Here is a 25,326-nt window from a genome sequence, read left to right on the forward strand (position 1 = left end):
CTTCTCAAGAAATGCTGGATTCTGCAGTTATTCCTAAGGAATAACTCCCACTAGCATAAACCTTGGTCAGGAATCTGGCTAGTCTAGGCTCTTCAGAGTAGCCTTGGAGACAGGGAAGTGCTGTCACCAAACAGCTCAGTCTTTGAGTCAGAGCTGTGTCCCCAGCTCCTGCTAGAAGGGCTTTAGCCAAAGCTGGCCCCACCAGATGCCTCAACGAGGGGAAAGCTCAGCCCCAAGAGCAGGGCCCAGCATGTTCCCAACCACCTTCTGCCCCAAGCTATAGCAGCTGCAGCACACGGCACAGGGAGCTCCGATGCTCTGGGAAGCACCAGGGATTTCAAACCCCACAGCATCAGAACAGCCATGCTATTCATCCAGCCTGAGCCTCCACTAACAAGCTGATGCAAAGACCCAGTGTTCTTTATAATGTTCTTTACCCAACGTTCTTTTGACACTGTCCCACATGACATCCTGGTCTCCAGACTGGCAAGGCATGGGTTTGACAGATGGAGCACTTGGTGGGTAAGAGATTGGCTGGATGGGCACACCCAGAGAGCTGTGGTCAATGGCTCCATGTCCAAATGGAGGCAGGTGATGAGTGGTGTCCCTCAGGGGTCAGAACTGGGACCAGTGCTGTTTGACATCTTTGTTGGAGACATGGACAGTGGGACTGAGTGTCTCCTCAGCAAGTTTGCTGATGACACCAAGCTGTGTGGTGTGGTTGACAACCAAAAGGGAAGGGATCCATCCAGAGGGACCTTGACAGGCTGGAGAAGTGGGCCAGTGCCAACCTCATGGAGTTCAACAAGGCCAAGTGCAAGTGCAGGCCAAGTCCTGCACCTGGGTCAGCACAACCCCAGGTACAAATCCAGGCTGGGGAGAGAATGGCTGGAGAGCAGCCCTGAGGAGAAGGACTTGGGGCTGGGAGGAGATGAGAAGCTGGACATGAGTGACCAGTGAGTGCTGGAGCCCAGAGGGGCAATTGTGTCCTGGGCTGCATCAAAAGAAGCGTGGCCAGCAGGGCTAGGGAGGGGATTCTGCCCCTCTACTCTGCTCTGGACACCCCACCTGGAGTGCTGTGCACAGCTCTGGTGCCCTCAGCACAAGAAAGATCTAGACCTGTTGGAAAGGGTCCAGAGAAGAGCCACCAAGATGATCAAAGGGCTGGAGCACCTCTGCTATGAAGACAGGCCAAGAGAGTTGGGGTGTTCAGCCTGGAGAAGAGAAGGCTCCAAGGAGACCTCAGAGCACCTTCCAGTGCCTGAAGGGGCTCCAGGAAAGCTGGGGAGGGGCTTTTCACCAGAGAAGATAGTGACAGGACAAGGGGTGATGGTTTTAAACTGAGAGGGGAGATTTAGGTTAGATATTAGGAAGAAATTCTTCACTCTCAGGGTGGTGAGGAACTGGAATGGGTTGCCCAGGGAGGTTGTTGATGCCCCATCTGTGGAGATTTTTAAGGCCAAGTTGGATGAGGTTTTGTGCAACCTGATCTAGTGGTTCCCTGCTCATGGCAGGGGGGTTGGAGCTTGGTGATCTTTAAGGTCCCTTCCAACCTGAATGATTCTATGATTCACCATAGTGCTAACAACATGTAATAAACAGAACACAGTGTGTGGGTTTTAACAGCTTAAGTTGAACTAAAGAGAAAGCAAAACCAGGGAGGACAGCAAGGTACTTCTAACATTGCAAGGCTTGTTACAGGCCTCTGAGCTCTCTGGACCCTGCAGGAAAAGTCCACTTTGTCTTTCAGTTGCCTGGGGCTGCTCAAAGAGCTCCCTGGTCTGAGCGGATAACAGCGCTCAGTGTCACCCAGGCTGCCCTGACTGATGACTGTGCTTATTTGGGGTGTGAATTCAACTCTGCCAAAACCAACAAGTAAAATCCAGCAACGAAGTCCCAATATGAGCCAAATACAAATTTGGATTTAGATTTCCCAAAACAAGTGGTAAATAAAGTAACAGACGAGTCATTTCTCCCTGCCTTTTTTGTTTGAATGCTGCCAGACTTAGAAAACCAATTCAAAATACAAAAACCACCAAACAAAAAGTTTCCACTGTGAACCAGTGATGAATTATCTTGACTAGGAAACAGTACAGCTGGGGCAGACTGGAGAGAAGGTATGGACCAGAAAGGAGAGGGGAAAAATTCAAAACAAGACAGAGGCAAAACAGGTCTGAAACCCAATGCGAGGGAGGCTCCCAAGGCAGTAGAGAACTACCAGAGAGCAGCTGCACTGTTACATGGGCCTGAGACAAAGTTTTTGGAGCTATGGCTCTTTCACCTTGCCCTTGAAGACCACAGCACACCACCCACCCCAAAGCAGCTGGTTTTATTGCCTCCAGCATGGTTTGATACACAAGTAAAGAGCTGTTCACCACTCCACAGGGAAGTACACCCCAATTTTCCAAACTCCAGTGTTTCACTTCAGCTGTGAAAACATCCTTCTTTACCACAGTGGGGCAGGAGGAGTTGTTACTACCAACTATCCATATCTTCCTGCTCAGGTTCTTCTCAAAAACACAGCAAACCAAGCAGAGCCCACTGATCTTTCCAAGCACCAACAGGAAGGTATGGCTCTTGTTCACTCAGCACTGAGCAGACTCAGTTAATAAACAATCTTCTTCTAATTAGCAACACTCTGCTGCTTTACAGATATGTATGCTGCTCCACAGATATTTATGCTGCTCCCTGGTCAGCTTGCATCTATTAATCCAAGACATCATACTTCAAATCTCTCAGATCTTGATGGGATCAGAGGGTAACACATCATGAGACACCACCCAGCTCACAAGGCCATGCAGAGGCTATGAACAGATTTAAACCTTCCTTGACACGACTTATTGTAGCACAGTTATGCTCACACACTTCATTAATAGAGCCTGAACATTCAGGTCCAAGGTCAGAGAACTGTTTAAGCATTTAAACAACTTGCTAAAATCTTAACGTATGTGTAAGGCTTTTTGGCTTCACAGGGACTTGGCATTTGTTCCAGGGTTTTCCTTAATTAAGGACAGACTTCTGGAACTACCTTCTTCTGTTTTTTTAATTGTTTTAGCTTGGTTTCCAAGATGCCAGATCTCAGTGGAGAAGCCATCTGAGCCCAGATGGGTGTCAGGGGTTGTGTGGGAGCCTGGAGCCACTAACAAGAGCTGCGAGAGTCTCCAGGCTGGGCAGCTGTACAAGAACAGGACCTCACAGGACAGGAATGCAACAAATATGTCTCTTCTCTAACTCTTTCCCCGTGCCCTTCAGCAGCTTGTGGATAATGGATTTTGCTGGCAGCAGCCACAATTTTAAAACCTTCAATGATCTTCCAAGCCCAAGTGAGAGAATGACTCACAGATGTATGTAAGTGTGTACGTACATTCGTATGCACCAGGATCTTTGCTCTTTCCAAGCTACCTCCAGAAATCTCTGACTTCCATGTCTCTCACTCCCCCAAGATCCTCAGGTTGCCTCTGGTGGTAAAGGGCCTTGACAGATACATGCTCCAGCCCAGTAGGCACAGACACAATGTGGTAAACAATATCTCCCCAGAAAAGCCATCAAGCCAGGGCTGCTTGTGGCTGCCTCAAGCCAACAGTCAGAACTCCATGTTTAAGAGCTTCCCTGGCATCCATGCAAGGGGAATTCTCCTGCCATGCAAAGGAAGTTCCTGCCACTCTCAGTCCCAAGTCCCTTCTTCATCTTGTCCTAGTTCCCTCCGTGGTCACCCCACTGCAGACAAAGGTTTAAAAATCAATCAATCTGCATCTGGCCTTGTGAGTTATTTCCAAGCAAACTTGGCTTCAAGGGGAAAACTCCCAGAGGGAAAGGCCAGAAAATCTCATAGATGCAGGATCAGGGCTGTGACTTGCCCCTGAAATCAATTTGCTCAAACGAGGAATTCACTGCGCCAGTCCTGTAATTTCTGAAGGGATAACTTGTTCCCACCAATGCTCATTGAGACAGCAGCTAATGCAGCTGTTCAAGAATAATGAAAGCATGTAAGCCACTGGGAAGGAACTCTGGTATTTAGAAATAATTTTGGCTCTGGTAACAAAACAGGGATAGGTTTTAAAGGGCTGAATCTGCTCACAGTTAGTAGTATCACTGATTTTTTTCAGTGGGCACATTGAATATGGGTCTATAGCACATTACCAAGGATCCCCAAAACAGGAACATCTGAAAAGCTCTCAGACTCTGCACCAAGCTTGCAGATGAACGAGTGCAAGGTCCCCACAGCCTGCCTTGCCTCCAGCAAGACGACCCAGATCTTGGACCACTAGATGCCCAGTACTGGAGGAAAAGGCAGATTCAAGTCATTTCACTCAGTAGGCTACTTTTTAAATTTAGGATAGGTGGCTTTTTGGGTTGTTTTTGTTGTTGTGATTGTTTTCCATTTCCCCAGAAAGTTACAGCCATGTCCTACCACTATTGGAAAGCACACAATGCCTGACCTCCAGCCACCACACCACCCAAGGAGAGCTCATCCAGAGGCATAGCTAATACTCTTTACAGTTCCACACTTACCATATTGAGATTTTCAGAATGTAAGAAGAGGCCTTACAACATGTCAGGAAAGAAAATCCTAATGCCTCTCTACATCTTCCTTCCCTGCCTTGCCCTGAACCTCACCTCCTTCCCAAGCTTACATTGTAAGCCCAAAGCTGGCTGTTATTACTGCAAACCAAGATCTCTCTTTTGTTGACACCAGGACAAAGCCACTGTCCATGCTGTAGCACTGGCATGAATCAACAGACCTCTTTTCCTTTGAAGCATGCAAAAAATCATGGAACACTATTTCAGGATTACACCAATCTGGAGAGAATAAGAGTAGCTGAACATAACAAAGCTGTGTGGTTCAGACAGGCATGCTCCATTCTTCCTCAGTGTTTAAGAATGTACCACTCCAGACATGACATTTTTAGGAACACTTGAATTAAAATATTAAATAAGATCTCCTTTCTTCCATTATGAATGAATTCCAATCTAATAACATCCTACAAGTCCTTTCAAAGTCTTTTTAACATACACACAGAAACACTTTTTATTGTAATCCAAATACTGTGCAATTAAATCGCTACTAATAAAAGTGATTTTTCATTACTTTCTGTACAGCCAATGCAGGCTGACAGGAACAATGTAAGAAAGCAGGAAATGGAAAAAGAATATTTTACATCATGATAGCACTTGGTATCATTGGGCTTTCAACAAAGCCCTGTGCAGACCAGGCAACCAGACTGTCATCCCACGTGTGTACTTCATGGTATTTATTTTAACAGTTGGACTCAACGATCTTAAAGGTCTTTTCCAACCAACTTGATTCTATGAATTCAGCTCTGCATTTCCATTCAGACCCTGCCCCTCTCCAGCAGGCCAGGAATTCTTTTGCCATTGCTGCAGGCTGCATGGGACTATCAACAGGATAACAGCATCGGGCCCTCCAGACTGAGTCTCCAACAAGCTGCTACCTGCTGACATACTCAGGTGCAGAAAGGCATCACAAAGAAAACCACAACAGCAAAACATTTTGTGTATGTGTGGTGATTTCTGAAAAATAATGTGGCACAAATGCTAGGAGATACCTCCCAGTTCCACAGGCCTGGAAGACTTGGAGGTTTCACGTACACGCTGGCTGAGCAACAGACTGTAAAATTCCCTTTCTGCAGGCTTTTGGACAGCAGTTGCATGACAGGGGTCTGTGCTGAACCTGCACAGCTTAATGAAGGACCACATGCTCTTCTGCAGCCCTAGGGCCCACCTCCTGGAAAAGCTCTCCTAATGAACACCTGCACAGAGCGAGAGAAAGCCGAGACACGTATGCCCTGTGGGGACACATCCACTCCATCCGAAATAACAGTCTGTCTTTGCTCACAAAGGCTTGGAAAAGGGGAGTTACAGGCAGGAAGGAAGCTGGAGTCAGCCACCAGCCCAAGTTTAGGACTGCCCAAGCTCAGCAGCCTGACCAAAAAGTCTCCCAGTGGCAATACCAGCATCCATGAGAAGCATCCCATTCGGCTTCCAGAGGGCTGAGATTCCTCTTAGCCCTCCTGAGCCATACAGGCCGAGCTGCAAAGTACTGGATTTCTGTTGCATGATGCTATGGAAGTGTCTAATCACAAAAGACACCGAGACAAAGTGGAGGACACTCAGCTCTTGGCCGAAGAGCTCTTGGTCCTCTGCATAACCTGCCCTCCTCCATCAGCTGGCACTGTGCACACTGGTATTCCTTACACCTCCCCTCTCCCAGCACGGCTCACTCCCAGTGTAGCTGCTGAGAGAAATTAGCTTGGCCCAGCCCACGCTGCAAACCAATCCTCTGGGCCATCTGCACTCAGAAATATGACTCTGCACTTCTTCTCCATGAAAGGACTCACTGTCTGGGCACAGAGAGGGCTGTGGCAGGAGCATGTACTAGGTGAACAGATCACCAGAGACACACGGAGAAACCCCAGTACTGCCCTCAAAGTGTAGAGACTTTTGTTGTCTTGCTCTTTGCCACGCTCTCACACAGGGAGTTTGGCTAAGTGTGAAGCTTTAGACCCTGAGACAGAGCTCCAGGCTTGCCTGGCAGTCTTGAGTTTGTAGGCGAGGGAAATGTTACCCTCATAGCTCCAGATGAATACTTGGAGGCAGCACAGCTCCATAGCTAAGACAAGAGCTTTGGATGCCATCTCTAAGGTGAATCTCATCACAGCTGACAGGGGATTTGAATTATTTATCCCACCTAACACTGCCATGTGCTGAAGCAGAGTCAAAGCCACTCAGGTACAGGGCTGGTGGGAAATGTCACAGCCCTCCAAGAAGTCACAAGGCTAACACCTCTCTCCACCAAAGGAAGAGTTTCTGGTTTTTAAAACACTTCTAAATCTGACCCACAGCAGAAAAAAAAACAACCTTAAAAAAACCCACAAAAAACCAAGAAACTTCAAAACACAACAACAAAATTTAGCTGATGCTTCCTGGGAAGTCTGAGGCACAAAATCCACTCAACACTATCTCCAGGTTCTTCCAAAGATATCCAAGGCATTCAGAACAGCTGCTGCTGATGGGAGCCACGTGAAGCAAGGTGAACACACAGCTAAAAACTGACCACAAAACATATATCCCAAGATGCTGCTAGTTGCCACATGGTAAGGAAATGAAACAGGCCAGGGCAATCAGTCTTCAAGGCATGTGCACTGGCTTTACAGCTTGCATTAACACTATCAAGAACCATACAGAAAAGGTGATGCAGGGAAATAAAAAAGTAAATCAATCAGAAGTTTGACATGGCTCCAACTGGTTAGTTCCTGTCTCCAAATGATAAAATGGCAAATGGCTACAGAGGTTTCACGTCTGCAGCAGAGAAGAGGTTTACCCCATCAGCAGGGCAACCACAGGAGGGGAAGGTTTGGGAGGCAGCTTGTCTCTTTAGCTGTCATTCAACAGCCACATGCTGTTAAGCCCTCATCTTAAATTATATTGCACTCCATCCAGGCTTTAGGGACTTACTCTTGTCACCTTCATGGACTTAATTAATTCAGTATCTGTTCCCAAACACTTCAGTGACTCCGTGAAGCTTGGAGTCTCTGCACATCACTTCCTCACTGCACTGTCAAGCTAAATTTGACATCTGGGGCCTGACTTTCCCTCTGTGTCCACCTTCCAAGCAGCTAGCAGACCCTCCCTCTTCACCATCTGCACTAAACTTGGTCTCCACCATCACCCCACCACACAGAGGTTATACAAAGGACCAGTCAAGGCTACGACCAGGACACAGTTTGTTCCCCCAACTCTCCATGAAGTGGCATAGCCAAAGGCTAAAGCACCCCAGTTATTCATGGGATCAAGAATAAAAGATTTTTGCCTTTTCAGGGATTATCAGAGCATCAGAGAGCATCCTTGAAAAGGAACACAGCCAGAAACGTGCAAGTCATTTATCTGTATTCTGGGGTCAAGGAATGGGCAGTAAAAAACCCAAACCCAAGTGTTAATGCTGGAGATTTAAGCAGCCCTTCCCTCCCAGAATAAACAATTCCCCAAACAATTTAATAGCCCAACCAATGCAGAATCCCTGTGAATCTACAAGATTAAGTTAATCATATGCAGCATCTGATGACATCAGGCTGGATATTTCTCTTAATTTACTGCACATTTCCAGCAAACACTGTGGGTTTCCTTACCCTCTCACAGGCACAGGTTTCACTTGGCATAAACTCCTTTATGTCAAATTTTGCTTTCACAGTCATTAAGCTAAAGTTTACAGTAATCAGCAAGTTATTTTAGAGTTAAGACTTTGCTGAAGCCAGAATGGAACTGGAGACTTCACAATTTTGGCCTAACCTTTCTCAAGTAGCCAGCTACCCTGGAAAATGGAGGTTCTCTGAATTACATGGAATGGTACCCTGCTTCAAAATAAATGGATTATGTCATATTTGCTGGCAACTGGCTGGAAAAGGTTTTACACATAATTAAGTAAGAGATCAGAAAAACAACCACTGCAGCCAAGCAAGGAAAAAAAAAATTAGAAAAAAAATAAAATCAACCTTTACATATGAAGTAGGGAGTTTTCCTGGATGTCATCTGTAATTTTGCCCAGCTCATTTCACATGAAAAAACAGCTGAGAAGGTGAAAACATCCCATATGCTGAAAGGGTTCTGAATATGGGGGTGGGGAAGAAACAAAACAACACTTTGCTAGAATGAAATGGTCACTTATCAACTAAAAAGTTCTGAATTTCTCCCAGAGACTGATTTTACAGTGTTCTCACTTTGAATGGCTAAATGTACTCATCTTTACCATAAATCTGGGAATCAGGCAAAGTGAATCAGACAGGTTAGAGGGCATGCCTAGAGGCCCCCAAAATCCATGGCAAAGGTCTCAACCTTCCCAGGCCCTGCACTGAGGCAGCATTACAGCTTCATTTTACAGAGAGGGAAACAAAAGCAAAGAGATCAATGGATTTTCACAAGTCACAAAAACGGAGTGGGTCTCAGAGCTGGGAATGATAAAAGCCTACACTCCTTCCTAAGTAAGCAGTGAAATAAATTACAAATATTATCTTTTGTACAGCAGTTTACTTAACACATTCACAAAGTATTTGCCAGACTAGTGGTAAATCTGTGGCCGTGGCAATCTCAAGAACAACTTTGCCTCCAGGTAGCTTTTAAGAAACTCTCAAAAGCTCAAAGGCAAAGTCTCTCTTCCTGTCCAAGTATTTTGCCTTCATGACTGAATAAAAAGCCCTGGGTTTTTGGGGATGTGGTTCTAGATTTATTTTTTAAAGCAGTGAAGCACTCATAGTGGATAAAAAGGAAACAAAACCAAAACCATGTCCAGGGTTGAAAATACTTTGCACACAATTGTAAGAACCAAGTGGATGAACTCGACCCACGAGCCGAGGCCTCAGGTCTCCACGGTGCAAAACACAACCTACTGCTGCTGCAGCATCTCAAAATTAGGGCCAAATCTGTCGAGTTCCATGCTCAGCAGACTGCTTTTTCTGCTGTCCTGGTGGTCTCTCCCCAGCTCCAGCCACGCAGGCAGAAGAGATGCAAACAGGGGGCTGTGATTCTGAGCTGGTTTATTAGCTGCCTTTCATCTTTTTTGTACTTTGAAGCATGAGTGTCTAAACAAGCTGTCAAACCAGGCAGCTGAAACTGCCTAACTCAGCACTCAGGTGGCAAAACCCACCATTTTCCTGTAATGTCCTACAGACAACAGCACAGAATAACTTGGCCCTCTGAAATAACACTACATCACCAATCACCTCATCACTTAACAGAGCTACACGTAAGCAAAGCATTTCTACTTTTTAACTTCAAATACTTCGGGCTAGTTCAAATTTCTGCCTCTGAATCCCTTTCATTTGTGATCCTCATGCTTCACTCACAGCTACTGGAATCCACACAGGTCTCCCGTGGACGGAGGCACAGGCACATGTGTGCAGGGCACATGGCTACTGTTTGCTGAACACGTGTGACATGCTAGACATGCCAGTCAGAACACATTTTCTCTTGGAAAAGAATTACTCTGGACTCAAGCAGATGGAAAACCTGTGCTATGCTGATGGCAGGCTTAACTCTAAAGAGAAGAGAATATAAACAGCGAGTCTATCATATCAACATTTCTCTAATCTTGTAAAGTCATAGCTCTGCAGCCTTCTGTAAGTAACACTGCGCATTTCCCATCCTCAGTTGAGGAAAAGGGATGATGGAAACAAAGTGACACGGAAACAAAGTTATGAGGTTGCTTCCATTACTGCACCTAACATTGCAATTCCCACTCCTGTCGGTCTGTGCTCTTTGTGGGGGTGTCAACTTGCACTGGAGAGGTACAAGCTTCAGAACAGAGAGCCAAGCACTGAAGGCTGCATCAGCAAGTGTGGTAACTGCATGTGATGAAGAATGTAAATGCCCTATTTATGTTAACTACAGAAGGTTAAATCCTGACCACAAACGCAGAGTTTGAGGAGAGCTAAGTTTTTTCCCTTCATTGCATGGACATAAATAAAGAGAGGAAATGGGCACTTACTTAATCTCAGTAGCCACTTTCTAGTAAGCTGACAGGGTAATTGGAAGCCCCATAAAATATATCCTAAAATCATCAAGAGGTTTGGGTCAGAAAGTACCTTAAAGATCATCTAGACCCAACCCTCTAGACCAGGTTGCTCCAAGCCCCATCCAACCTGCCCTGGAACGCTTCAGGGATGGGGCAGCCACAGCCTCTCTAGGTAACCTGGGCCAGGGTCTCACCACCCTCACAGTGAGGAATTTCTTCCTAACGTCTAACCTAAATCTCCCCTCTTTCACTTCAAAGCTGCTCCCCCTCATCCTGTCACTCCCTGCCCCTGTAAAAAGCCCCTCCCCAGCTTTCCTGGAGCCCCTCCAGGCACTGGAAGGTGCTCTAAGGTCTCCCCAGAGCCCTCTCTTCTACAGGCTGAACAACCCCAACCCTTTCAGCCTGTCTCCATAGCCTTTATTTTGCAGAAGTGGTTCCCAACTGTGCATTCTCCAATGGAAAAGATTCACAGCCATTGGCAGTGGATGAAGTCTACAAGATAAAGTGCTTTCTAACCTCAGTGGATAGGCTCCCACACACATCTGCAGACTTGGCTTTCCCTGCAGGAACGTGCTCTGACCCTAACACCCCTTGCACACATCCCAGCACTTGGCCAGCAGCATTCCCATGCCTGGACATCTGAGCTCCCCAGGGCGTTGAGAGGATTTCAAAGGCTGGAAAATGGCATTTTTTGAATATCTGATAAACCCATCACAAGGCATCACTCTGGTAGAGATAAAAGGGCAGAGAAGAAAGTGACAGTCTAGCTTCAATGAAGCCACAGTCCTCAGCTGAGTGTGCAGGAAGCTGATCCCAGGCTCTCCCTCCACCAGCCATAACCACCATCCTAACCAGGATCCCAGTGCAATGACAGGGAATGGTAGATAACATGCAACAGCTGTGTTGTATGTTGTAAAATACGTATCCAATGCACACAGAATAACATACACTGGCTTTGGAGACTCTGGGCTTTACATACATATGTGATGTTTTAGGAGACAAACTGAAACCTAATTTATTTGCTGAAACTATTAAGTTTCTTATCAGTTATGTTCAGAGGTGTCCAACAGATCATTTAATGTGACCTCCTCCATTGGATCTAATGGATCCATTAATCTGATCCATCAAGGGTTTAATTTTAAATCCATACATCAGCAGCAACTGATGTGCAATGCCAGCTGCAACCAAACAGCTGATATGTCACGTAAGTCAATGGCCACTAGAGGGATTTCTTAAATAATCAATTCATTTCCTTGCAGAAAAACTGAGAGACTAGTTCTGGGTCATTTGGGAAATCGCTCTGCTCTTAAACATTTGCCAGTGTCTCAGTGGCTGCCTGGAAGAACAGTCAGAGCTGATAACCAGCATGGCCACCAAGCATGTTCCCAGATCCCAGCCCATTTCTCAGGCTCCAAACCTAATCCCCAGGAGAGACAGCAGACACCTTACCAGCCCATCTCAGCATAAACTACATCTGCCCTCTAAGACCTAGGTTTTCAGGTGTTTCATTAACCTATTCAGATCACATAACCTGATTTGAGATCTGACAAGCTGAAATCTCAGTTTCTTTGGTTTCTTCCAAGAATATTTGTAGCTTCCATGCCAGAGTTAGCATGGCTTACATCTGTGCTGCCAGTTCAGGAGACCTGGAAGAAATATACCTGCGTTGGTTCAGCAGATCTGGAAGAATTATATCCTCCAGAGCAGAAAAGGCTGGTGTTTTGGTCCAGATATGTGCCCCAAACTGTTATAACCAGATGTTTTTTTTATCTGTGGGCTGTCCCAAAAGTGTATGTGGAGGAACCAACTTGGCCACACATTCTGCAGCAGCAACAGGAGCTGGTAGAGTTTGTCAGGTGAGCAGCTACTGCTGTTAAATGCAATATGCAACTGCTTTCCCTTAGACATCTCACCCTATTGGAGAAGGAAAAAACAAATTAGGCTTAAACTACATCTCTCCTCAGCAAGTCTCCTCTGTGGTACACTGAATTTCTGTGAATTTGTGATTTAAACCCACCTGCTCCACAGCAGCTGGGCAGTCTGCATTCAGGTAAGGACACAGTCTGCAACCAGAGTGCAGGAACAAACCAGGCACCTTGCAGCACACAATATAGCAAACCTGAAGGTGACTGAAGCTCTCTGCAGGTAGCAGGATCAACTAACACCCTTGCACTGGCTTTGCAATCTGTTGAGCCTAGAAAAGGAATTGCTGCTTTCCCCAGCCCCAGTCTAGCACTGGACACTTATTCCTCCTCCCTTCTTAAAATTTGCACCACGTATATAAAGGCAGGTTGGTCCAAAAAGACAGATGTGATGTTTGTAGTCCAAGCTGCTGGAAACACCACTGATAGCAGCTAAATTCTTGTTCTGTAAAACAGAGCTTCCTTCAAGGCTCAGGTATTAGGAAAAAAATCCTGGCAAGAGCCTCAGCTTGTATGAAGTCAGAGCAGAGTTCTGCCAGCAGACAGCTATGAGCTCACTAGTCTGAAATAACAACTCATTGACAAGACTTTTTGTGGAAGCAACAACTAACTTGTTTGTGTGAGAAATAAAGGGTGAGGGGGGGAAGTGAGCATGTGCTGAAAGGGATGAAACACGTACTACAAGACCACTCCATGGCTTAACAATGATAATTTGCATTTAAATCCTGCTTTAAGTAAAAAAAAAAAAGACATTTAAAAAGTCATAAATTAAGAGAAGTTATTTAGCAGCACTGATATTTCCATATTCCAGTCACACACATTGAACTTATTTCAGATTAGTATTTTGAAATATGAGTGTAACCAAAGCCTCTGACAGCCAGAGACAGAGGAAAATAATATTTGAAGAGGCAAAAGATCCAAAAGCAATTATTATTCTCTGCTAACCTATTCAGAAGAGTCCGGGTAGGCTCATCCAGACCCCTGGAGCCAGTCATCTCAGAGACAACTAAATGGAAACTCCATCCAGATCTTCCTACCAAAGAAGCATGCATCATTTGCAGCAAGCACCAGCAGCATCCAGAAACTGATTTATGAAACTGAGTCAAGTCAATCTAATGGCAAACGACTGGGAAGAATGAGCACAGTGCTGGTCCACTGCTCTGTTGCTCCTTGCTTGGTTACAGAAACTGGTTTGCTGGTGCCTATTCCCAGTGGTTACCAGGACTGCCCATTTTACTGCAGGCTTGAGGAAATTTCAAGCCTTTTACTTTGTGAAGAGAACATCAGACCTAAGCCCATAGCAGCCCCTGGACTCCTCCTCATTTTGTCAGCTCTAGAGAACACCTGGGGGCCTGCAACCTCTGCACTCTGTCCCTGCCCCTAAACCAGGTATGAACAGGGCACACGCACATCGAGAGCACTCAGCTTCTATCAGCAACAGGCCTCTTTCTAAACCTCAAGGACCTGAATAACCTGCTCCTATCTCAGTTTGCAGCAGCTGGAAACTCCCCAATCCTAACACAAGACATTCCATATAGCAAAAGAGAACAGAAGGAATTCACCTCTGTCAACACCCCACCTCCATCAGAAGGCACTGAAGACAGAACCAGGCCAGACTACAGCAGCTGCAGAGTTCCAGGAATTAACTCTAGTAAAAGTATTACCAGAAACCCCATACATCCACTAACAAACCAGGCATTTCAACCCCCTTTTTCCCCAATCCTTTTTCCTGCAATTCCAGCCAATTCTAGACAAGAATTAAGGAGAAATAAAACACAGTTTTATCAGTTCCTGAAGATACCAGAACTTTTTTACCCCTCGGTTTGCAGAAATCAGCAACAACATGGCTTCTCCTGTTTTCCAAAATTAAAAAAAAAACAAAACCAACAAGCCTTAGCCCTAGTTATACTGTTCTCACTCTGACTTCTCATCTTTCAATAGGTCTTTTTTGTCAGGATTCTTGTTATTCTAGTGGAGTGACTTCTACATGTAGCTGCTGTGCTTTTCACAGCAGTGCTTTAAATCCTTTTGTCACTGTCTTTTAGGGTTATGGTGTCAAAAATTCTGGTTAGACTAGAAGAACAGACAGTATTCATTTAAGAAGAATTTTCAAGTGCAAAAACACACCCTTACTAAAGCTCAAAGGGAGTTAATAGCTTCATTATGGACCCCAGCATCAAAACTCCAGAGTAGCAAATCTGCAGCTAAATCTCAGGCTCCTGGGATTTCACACCTAAGACAGCACAGCAAACAGGCACCCTGGGACACCACAAATTTGTTACAGCAGCCTGCCCTCCAATCACTCTTCCCCGTAGGCTGTGTCACTGTTGCACCATTTATTTATCTTCTCACACAGAGCTACAGCTGGGAGGCTTAACTACCCCAAAAAGTCACCTCCCTGCTGGCAGGCAGCGAGATGAAGCGGCCAAGGACCACACTCCAGCACGCATCAGGGAAAAAACAGCTCGCTAGCTGCTGTGGCAGAGCAGCCAAGGTCAGGGCTATGTACCTGCCTCCCTCTCTGCAGCAAACATTACACCAGGTGGCTCCTCTCCAGCCAGCTTTTAATCACACTTAAACACATTAGTTTGTTTTTTCCAATGCAAGGAAGACATAAGATTCCTGCATCCTCACGTCAACTGGGAAGTGCTGAGGATTACAGGTCTTGCTTGCAAAGCTGTCCAGGCCATGTTCCTCTTTGCCTCCTAGACATAAACTACAGGAACAGAAGAAGTTTCTCTCAGCCTTTCCTGGTTGTCTAAAGTTCACACACCCTAGTTAACCTCTTCCTAAGTTATCTGCCCAGATGGCTTTTGACTGTCTAATGACACGGTGTGCACATTGGTCTGATTACAGGAACTTGCTTAAGCTCACTTGGCTGAAGCTTGTGGGGAATAATAATTCATGGATTCAAACTAAGAAACAGGGGGGGGAAAAACCCCAACATTTACATTCAGCAGAGTTTAGCATTTAACATCCATGGCACAATTAACTGTTCAAAGCATGAATGCTGGAAAACAGCCTTTTCCTCCAGTTATTCTAAGTACTTTGAAAGGACAAGAATGACTGAAAATACTGAGGAAATAACCCAAACTAGAGCCTTAAATCCCAGCTCTCCTCCCAAAGGTACAATGCAGCATCCATTTATAGAGCAGCTTGGGGCAAGGAGCAAAAAACAAGATTCTGATCTGCTTGAAGAGATAACCACCTGCTATCAGCTTCAGGATATAAATTAACACTTCACAGTTGACACAGCCTAGTTTTTGCCACTGGGCAAAATTCAAACCAGACTGCAGCCATGCATAACCTTTCCTCTGCAAAGGGATCAAAGAGCAAAAATAAGCAAATCACCCTTTTAGAACCAAGGGAAGCCAGTACCCCATTGGGAGAGGGAAGAAAGGCAGCATCAATAAAAATCGTATTTTTCCTCCTAACAGGAAAAAAAAATCTAAAAAAAAATATTAAAAAATCAATCCCAATTGGAACTGAAGCCTTCCAGCTCTCACCATCTTCTGCTTCAGCATGAATTCAGATCCTCATGAACCCAAGGGCCCAGGGGGGACAGTCTCAAACTTAAAGCATTTTCTGGTCCAGATCAAGATCTGCTTATCTTTAGAAGCAGTGTGTTACTCCTATCAGTGCATACAGACAGAATGACAGGGAAGCAGCCAGAAACCTGCTCACTTCCATGTATCACAATCACATGGGCATCAGGGATAACACTGAAGCTGGCAACTCCAGCACTGCCAGTGTTTTGAGAGTCCCTGGAAAAGGAGTAAGGACAGACTTTGGCAAAAAACTTATTCCAGTTCCAAAACATTAAAAGCTTTCATGCTGTTTCACCTGATAGTGTAATTGTATGTTAGGTATGTAAGCTGGGAAGACATATTGACTATGTAAATACCTGGTCAAAATGAAAGCAGAAAATACCTTCACTCCTGAACAAGGAGGTCTCATTTTCCAGCTATCTCAAATAAGCAACCACTTCTTCCAAAAAACCATGAGAAACATTGGATGAACACAGCTCAGTCCTTTGCAGTGAAACTCCTTATTCAGTCTCTGGTACAACATTAAGCCACTAATTTAGCAGTGCCACATCTGGCAAGGAGAGGATTTAACAGTACCAAAACCAAAGAGGTTCTCAGAAAACCCTGGTGACTCAATTCCTTTTGAAAGCATCTGCCAGTTCCAGGGTCAGCTAGAAAAAGTTTAAAATCAACACATATTTATTAGGTCCCCTGTTAACTTTCCAGGAAGGAAAGGGGAGTCATTCTACAGTCACAAAAACACTCTGGTCCAAGGACATAAGAGACAGACAGATACACAAGCATGCACATAACCAAAACCAGTTCATTTTTTATGCTTAAAAATTGGATTCAGGCACTGAATGAAGCAAATTGTGTCTTTCCATTAATAAATAAATAAAGCAAGCCCCTTTTTCTTTACTGATGAGCCTACTAGCAGTGCCACATGCCTGTCTGAAGCAGCTGGGCATTTTGGCAGAAGATGGCAAAGAAATTCACCTTGTAGAGAACAGTAACAAATTATTTATTCCTGTCCTCCTTTAGCCTGAAATTTTGATGCATTTGGACCCCATTTAGTTATAATCCACCCTTGGCAATGAGCACCATCAATGTACACTATGCTCCATTAAAATAAAGGAAATGGGATGCACATAAATACCTTGAAATAATATTAAGTCTGAGACATCATCCCCCAGGAAGGAAATTCCAGGTCCTGACAGACAGCAACCCGCAACATCTCTGTCCTCTCTCTACCCTGTAGCCCATGTGGTCTTTCAGGGAGTCCCCAAGGGCCAAAAAATGACAGCAAGCACTGACCACGGGCAGCTCCCAATGTCCTGCCCAGCATGTGTGCCACAGATTTATTCTGAGAGACTCCTGCCCCAGGACGTGAAGACTTTCAGTCTCAGGGGACTCTGATAAATAACTGCGGATGTTGTGATACTTTACATAAAAGAGCAAAAATGCTCTTCTATCTGTGGTTGAGTGTACATCCTGACAGGCAGTGGGCACAGCTGTCCTGCTATCCGTGCCCTGGTCCCTCAAGCAAAAACTCCTTGTTTTCCTCTCCTAAGGCAGGCCCAGGCCCTGTCTCCCAGGAATAACCCCGTGCTCCTGCTGTGCTCAGACACCTGGGGTCTCTTCTTCAGGAGCCTGACTGTGAACAGGCAGTGTTCTGAAAAGAAGGTTTGCTTAACTTAGCAGAAATAATATGAAAAATGGAAAAGAAAGGCAATTGCAACAGCAGCCTTCATGCAGGTTGGCTTCATCCCAAAGGTCTGCCACCCTGCTAGACTCACCCTTGGCTGATATGAATTTCCAAGACACTCCTTGCCAGTGACTATCTCACTAGGACAGATTCTCCAGAGATTGTGGAGTCTCCTTTCCTGGAGTTACTCAAAACTTGAACTGAAATGGTACTGTGCAGCCTACTCCAGCTGAGCCTGCTTCGAGCCAGGGTTGGGACTAGACAATCTCCAGAGGTGCCTTCCTACCTTAACCATTCTAGGATAGGCATGTATTAATCTTGGTAGACTCTGGCTGGAAGAGCACTTCAGAAGGGAAAAGGTGTTTGTCCTTGTAATAAGGGAATGGCAGCAGGAACTGGAGAGACTTCACCTGTTTCAGACCTAACTGGTCCCTGCTTCCAGATTCACCAGAACTTAAGCAGCTGAAATAGCTTGTCTGCCAGGAAGGTACAAGTGAAATTGCCTTTTTATTTATTAAGGGACTGGTTAACTCCAGCACTTTCCAGCCTACAATGGTGCAGCTGGTCCTTTGACCCCCTCGTACAGCTGCCTCCCACTTCTCCCACACTTCAACAGGCTTCAGAAGACATGACAGTCCACAACCTTGACACTCTGTGGCCTTGACAGCACGAGAAATCCCAGCCCCAGGCAACAGACAAGTCAGGGATGAAGATCCTGCTCTGGGCAGGAATGAACTCCTTGAGGGCTTTTCACCCCTACTTTGTACATATTTTAAAACAATCTTGGAAACTGCTTCTCCGCGACCTTTGAAAGCATCCAAAGGCTTTTAGTAAACAACAACAGCCTCTGATATTCAACTCTGTCCCACTCTTTGGTTGTGAACACATAATTTTATTGGCATCCAGCCTCTAAACACAACACCTGCATTAGAAGGCACCAGATAGACAATTACACGAGTGACAGACAAGCAGGTGACAGGGCAGACCTGTCTCAAAACGTGGCTGCTGAAAGACAACAGCCAAAGGAAATGGCTGACTTTTCAAAGAGACAAAGCATGCAGGATTCAGACCAAAAATCAAGTACACACAACGTATTATACTCAAGTAACAAATGACAGAACAAGAGGAAATGGCATCAAGTTGTGCCAGGGGAGGTTTAGACTGGGTATCAGGAACAATTTCTTCACCCAGAGGGTTGTCAGGCCCTGGCCCAGGCTGCCTAGGGCAGGGGTGGAGTCACCATCCCTGGAGGAATTTAAAAGCCCTGTAGATGTGGTGCTGAGGGACATGGTTTAGTGGTGGCCTTGGCAGTGCTGGGTTAACAGTGGGACTTGATGATTTAAAGGCCTTTTCCAACAAAAACTATTCTAGGATTTATGATATTTGCTACTCTTACAGAATTCCCATACATTTAAAGAATCCTTTTTTCAGTATAATCCCCTCACTTCTGGAGGGTTCTTTATTAACTCTATGAAAGATCCCAAAACTCACATCCCAAGATCCAGCAGACCCTAACATAAAGTGTGGGACAAGATGCTCCTTAATGACATCAGAAAGGCATGAGAAACCAGCAATTTGCGAGCACAGTAAGAAGAATAAACCACCATCACACCAGCTGATTTTCCTCTCAACATTTCTCTGCAGAACTGCAATGATTTTCACTGAAGTGCAGTTCCAGCCTTGCCATGCAGACCTCAGTGAAGCAGCAGCAGTAATTTTCGGCTTCCCTGCAAATGTTTCTACTGAACACTCTCATGATGTCATCTGCTTAAGTTTGCCAAGATTTAGATGAGGGAGACAGACCCAAAGGACAAAAAGAGTTGTTGCGGATATTGGGATGGGATCGTTTATTTTAGCCTTCCCTGGTTTCCCATTTCTTACATAAATGTACTGGAGTTTAGTGTAAAAGTGACTGTGGGAAGAAAGAAGAATCAAGAAATGTCCTGTGGTGGCCCTGTTCTGGCAGGGGGGTTGGACTCGATGATCTCCAGAGGTCCCCTCCAACTCCTAACATTCTGTGATGTCAGTCATTAATACTGTATCTGGTCCTAATACATTCAAGAAACCTGGGTAGGTTACTTAAACTTTCCTCCCCAATTTCCCCAGCTAGACAATGGAGGCATTTTCTTTTGATGTAGCCATCTAAATGCAAGGTCTTTGGAAAAAAAGCCTCTATGCAACACCTTGCACTACAGGAACATCACCTTAATCAGAGTTCCAAGGCTGTGCAAGTCTTAGTTTACTTAGTCTACAACAGTGTTACTAAAGCTGTGTAATAAATAAATTAGAACTCTGAACAACAAACTAAATTCCACCAGCTTAACATACAGGCCAAGCAAAAAGTTAATTTAATTTCTAAACTTTCAGCTTTAATGTTGTCACATGGAAGTCACACCACAGGTTAGCAAGTTTGAAACAGACACAAAACACCAGTGGAGAGAAGCATCAGGGACAGAGCCAGCAGAATGGAACTCCAGCATTCCTATGTGATTAATTCTGACCATGAAGATTAAAGTGACCTTCTTGCACAAATGGAAACAAGGACAGAAAACACAGTGCATTTGAAAGCCAACGCTTCCCGGGAGTCATAACACCCAGGGGAGTTTCAAATGATCCCTGCATGTTACCAGGAATTGTCTCCTGCATAGAAAGCTTCACATTTGAAAAGTAAACTGGTGAAGAATAAGAGAGTGCTCAGCTAGAGCATCACCAGCTAGCTCTAGACTAGGTAATATATCATTATAGAAGTAATTATTATACTGGTGTCATCAGCTTCTATTTTCAGCTACATCTAATTTTTTGGAGTAGAAACCACAGCCTCACTGGAGCCAGTGTCATAGTATATCCACTGATACCATCTGGGATTTATCCCAGCTTTCCACCAACCTCACCTATGGTTCATGTTATCGTTTCTGAAATATAAGCATACTCCAATCTGCAAAGCAGGTACAGATTTTCAAGCACAAAAGAACCCAGTTACTGCTTCCAGGCACCCACTTATTTATCCAGGCACTTAACTCCCAGGTTAGTAAAAGCTGGGAGAGCAGATGGCCCACAGCTATGAACTGGCAGGTATTGAGAGATGAAATTACAGACAGCTTTTCTTTGCTATACTGTCACCTACTCAGGGGTAAGGAGAGTGCTGAATACACACGCTTTTAGTACTACAGCCAAGATGAACCTGTCTGACAAACCAACACTTACTCCTTGTTCAAGACAAGAAAAACAACCCCACACCACCCAAAAGAGGGCTGGAGCATGCTGACTATGTAACTTCTGGGTCTTCAGCATGCAAGTTAAAGAAGACCATCTTCTGTGTTACATATTTTTGAGCCAAATGCTGTCCAGGCTTTCCACAGGCATATGAGGGCAGGAGTCCTTTCTCCTTAGCAAGAAGGGACAACTGTCATCTCCAGCATTGCCCTTCCACAGCTACACAGGCACCAGGAGTGAGGGAAGCTGGGTTCTGCTGCTAAGGTGGGGAGTCTTTGCTCTTCTGACCTCTGTGGCCAGCACCAAAGGCTCACAGACAGACCAGCTATGGCCAAGTCTATCCCAGCAAGCTAAGAAGGGCCAGGGCACCAGAGCAGAGGAGCTCTTGCAGCCTGTGATGAAGACCACAGCAAGGCAGGCTGTCCCCCTGCAGCCCGTGGAGGTTAATGGTGGAGCAGCTATCCACCTGCAGCCCGTGGAGGTTAATGGTGGAGCAGCTATCCACCTGCAGCCCGTGGAGGTTAATGGTGGAGCAGCTATCCACCTGCAGCCCGTGGAGGTTAATGGTGGAGCAGCTATCCACCTGCAGCCCGTGGAGGTTAATGGTGGAGCAGATATCCACCTGCAGCCCGTGGAGAACACCACACTAGAGCAGGTGGATGTACACCAAAGGAGGCTGTGACCCCCCCTGGGAAGCCCACACTGGAGCAGGCTCCTGATAGAACCTGTAGCCTTGTGGAGAGAGAAGCTCACACTGGAGCATGTTTGCTGGCAGGACTTGTGAGCCCACAGAGGGCAGTCTGTTCTGAAAGACTGCACCCCATGGAAATGGACCCATGCTAGAGCAGCTTCAGTAGAACTGCAGCCCATGGGAAGGATTGACTTAGGATAAGTTAATGAAGGACTTTCTCCCATAGGAGGGACTCCACACTGGAGCAGGGGAAGAATGTGAGGAGTACTCTCCCTGAGGAGGAAGGAGCAGCAGAGACAACATGTGAACTGACCACAACCCCCATTCCCTGCCCCCCTGCACCGGAGGAGGCAGAGAAACTGGGAGTGAAGTTGAGCCTGGGAAGAAGGGAGGTGTGGGGGAAGGTGTTTTAAGATTCGGTTTTATTTCTCATTACCCTACTCTGATATGATTTGTAATAAGTTAAACTAATTTCCCCAAGTGGAGTCTGGTTTGCCCATGGCAGTAATGGCTGAGTGATCTCCCTGTCCTTATCTTGACCCACGAGCCTTTCATTGCATTGTCTCCCCCCTATCCAGCTGAAGAGTAATGACAGAGAAGCTTTGGTGGGCACCAGGAGTCCAGCCAAGGTCAGCCCACCACAAGAAGGGTGATCAGAGTTCATATAGACCAGGGACCATCCCCAGGAGGCAGTCTGAATGCAGCTTCCTGATTCCTGGAGGGGAAAGGAAGAAAAGAAGGAAGTGTTTAACTGAGAGGACATGGGTCATAACATGTCAGCTGGCCTCAGACCAAATAGCCTGCTCGAGTCATTAGGACATGTAGCCAGCAAGTCCTCCTGAGGTTGCTCACAACCACCACAGAAGCTGAAGAAGTCAGAATTAAGACCAAAGGGAAGCAGGGAGTACAAGACCATCCAGCAGACATCTCTTGCTCAGTATCAGGGTAGCAAAGATAGAGACTGATACAGGCTACCAACAGAAAATTCAGTGTCTGCTTCAAATTCTTTCATTGCCTCTCTTAACCCATCTTTCCTGCCACTCATAAAACTTCCACCCTGGAGATCTGTCAGAGGAATCCACTGTTGTATTTAAGCCCTTAAGCCACAGAGAGAATACATGGGACTTCATGAGATGATGCGTGGTTTTAATTTTCATTCTCACATTTGGGCATTTTAAAATGCTAACTTACTCAAGACGTTTTGATGGATAACATAAGTGGCAATGAAGGAATGCAACTCTTGGATAACCACCACTTCACTGCCTTTCACACCAAACTCATGCAAGGGCAGAGGAACACAGGTAAATCCTGGAATTTATCTGTGGAAAGGACTCTCAAACATACTGTCTCAAATGCAAGGTGCTTCCACAAATTAATTCCATTGTTTCATTTCTTCTGAAGAGATTTGATAGATGATGTCTGTGAGCCCCTTCTTGGTGGGAATTTCAAGTCCTGAACATACACAGAGCTGAAAAAGCTCAAGTCTTCTGGGGGAGCTGAAGTGAACAAGAACTAAACCTCTCCAAGGACTCACTGCCACCCTACAGATACTGCTTGCTCTCTGTGGCAACTTGGAGAAGCTACAGAGCTTTCTTTTCAGTTCCCATGACATTTTAGTCATTCTGAGTTTACATAGCTTAACATTTTCAAAAGCAGATTTTCCAGTTTAACCAAGCCTTGTGTCTGTGCACAACCTTATATAAAATTGAGTGATGTTCTTATAAAAATCCTAGCATATTTTAAGTTCTCTTACACCATTATGTTGCGAACCATCCCCCCAAATACTGTCACACAATACTGCAGTGATCTTCAGTAAGGATAAAGCAAGCAATATACTAAAGAAGTTGTAGAGCCAACCAATGCTCTGCTGGACTTAAAAAGGTCCCCAGAGTTATTCTGCACTTCTACAGCAAGAAGCATTTCAGCATCCACCTTGTTTAGGTGATCAGGTCTGCACTTATAACTCCCACAATGTTTTAGAAACATCAAGCTCAGCTGAATCCCAGTCCAGATGTGGCATCTGTTTATATCTGCCCTTACACACATCTACTAAAACGAACTTAAAACCAGCAAAATTCCTGCTGAAACAAATGAAAGCAAAGCCATGGAGCGACACACAGATGAGCCTGGCATTCACCCACTGCCATACACCAACTTGGAATTCCACAGCCACATCTGAGTGGCACAGCACGTTCGGGCTGGTATGGTTATCTCCTTTGTGCACCCTAAATTCAAAAGGAAAAAAAAAGGGGGGAAGGGGGAAAAGCCACACACCGATTATACCAACGACTGACTTTCTGCAAAGACCTGTAAAGCACCTGAAGACAACTAACAGCCATGTTAACAAGGAACACAGAAACTTCCAAAGCTGTTTTCAGTAACAGCTGTGACTGGGGCAGGGGTCCTCCCCATGTGCCTTGAAGCAAAACTTGATTGACTTTTCAAGTCACCAGGAGTCTCCCTGCTGCCTTGAGCAGACACTGGATCAGCCCCTGTAGCACCATTTCTTATTTTACCCAACTACCAGGCTTAAAGAGCAAATCTGGTTCGGATCCTTCCCCGTAACTCCTGTTCCCCCCAACACTTAGGGGGGCTGAGAGGTTCGTGAGGTTGAGAGGGGAAGATTAGGGCTTCCCCCCCAACCCTTACAAATAAAAGGCAGATTGACCAGTTCCCACATTGGTCTAATTCCTCCACCCCGAGCACATCCGATCGCCACAGCCGCCCCCATGCTGCGATTTCTGAATACATCTTTGAATCCCTCTCTCGGACGACGGCCTCGCAACAATGCCCCTTTTCAATGCCCACCAGCACCTACCCAAGCTCCCCAGCCCTGGCAAACCCTCCGCACAAAGCCCAGCATTTCCCACCCCGGCTCTCCCTAGCAAGCCCCGAGTTTTCCGTGTCTGTGGACTGGGATCCGTGCTCAGGCGGTGAAATGTTCCCCAGGGCTGCGGGCCAGCCGCGCTCGGAGAGCTCATCTGCTTGACAGCCCTCTGCGAGAAGAAATCGTTCCTAACGTCCAGTCTAAACCTCCCCTGGCACAACTTGAGGCCGATTCCTCTTGTCCTACCGCTCGCTCTTTGGGAGGCCGACCCCCACCTCGCTCCCACCTCCTTGCAGGTAGCTGCAGCAAGCGAGTGAGCTCCTCAGCCTCCTCCTCTCCAGACTAAACAACCTCAGCTCCCTCAGCCGTGCCTCCTGAGACCCTTCCTTCCCCAGCTCCAGACACGCTCCCCCACCCCCCACCGCCCTGGGATCCCCTCATCTCCCCTTTACCAGAGGGCGATCCTGCTCTTGGGGTAGCGCAGCCTCTCGATGCAGCCCAGGAAGTGCGGCAGCGTGTGCGCGGCGTTGCGGGCGAGGATGGCCAGCAGCACGCTGGGCTCCCGCACAGCCGACTCGGGCAGCGGCTGCGGCTCCGGGCTGGGCGGTGGCGGGGGCTCCGGGGGCAGGCTGGCCCCGCAGCCGCCCAGCAGGAGGAAGAGGAGGAGGAGGAGGATGAGGAAGGGACGGGGGGCGCGGGGCCCGCCGCTCGCAGCCATGATGTGTGAGGGGCAGGCTGTGAGGGGCGGCCGCTGCAGCGCGCCCGGCGCCGGGCAGGAGGAGGAGGAGGAGGAGGAGGAGGAGGGGACAGGGAGGAGGAGGAGGCCCCCCAAAGCCGGCCTTTGTGGGCAGCACAGCTCGCCGCACCTCCTCCGGGCTGGCCCTGCCCTCAGCGGGCTGCTCGCCAGGGCGGGAAG

At 46.4% G+C, this 25,326-nt stretch overlaps 1 protein-coding gene across 1 annotated transcript in view; it reads right to left on the reverse strand.

The window, feature by feature from the left end:
* Window positions 1-25,046, reverse strand: part of COLGALT2 (collagen beta(1-O)galactosyltransferase 2) — a 45,492-nt gene extending 20,446 nt beyond the window's left edge. The window contains exon 1 of the mRNA XM_051625561.1: window positions 24,863-25,046. The gene's annotated coding sequence lies outside the window, so the exon portion shown is untranslated. The remainder of the gene's footprint in view (window positions 1-24,862) is intronic.
* Window positions 25,047-25,326: the final 280 nt, after the last annotated feature.

The sequence above is a fragment of the Apus apus genome, chromosome 7 (assembly GCF_020740795.1).
Source record: "Apus apus isolate bApuApu2 chromosome 7, bApuApu2.pri.cur, whole genome shotgun sequence".
NCBI classification, from domain to species: Eukaryota; Metazoa; Chordata; class Aves; order Apodiformes; family Apodidae; genus Apus; species Apus apus.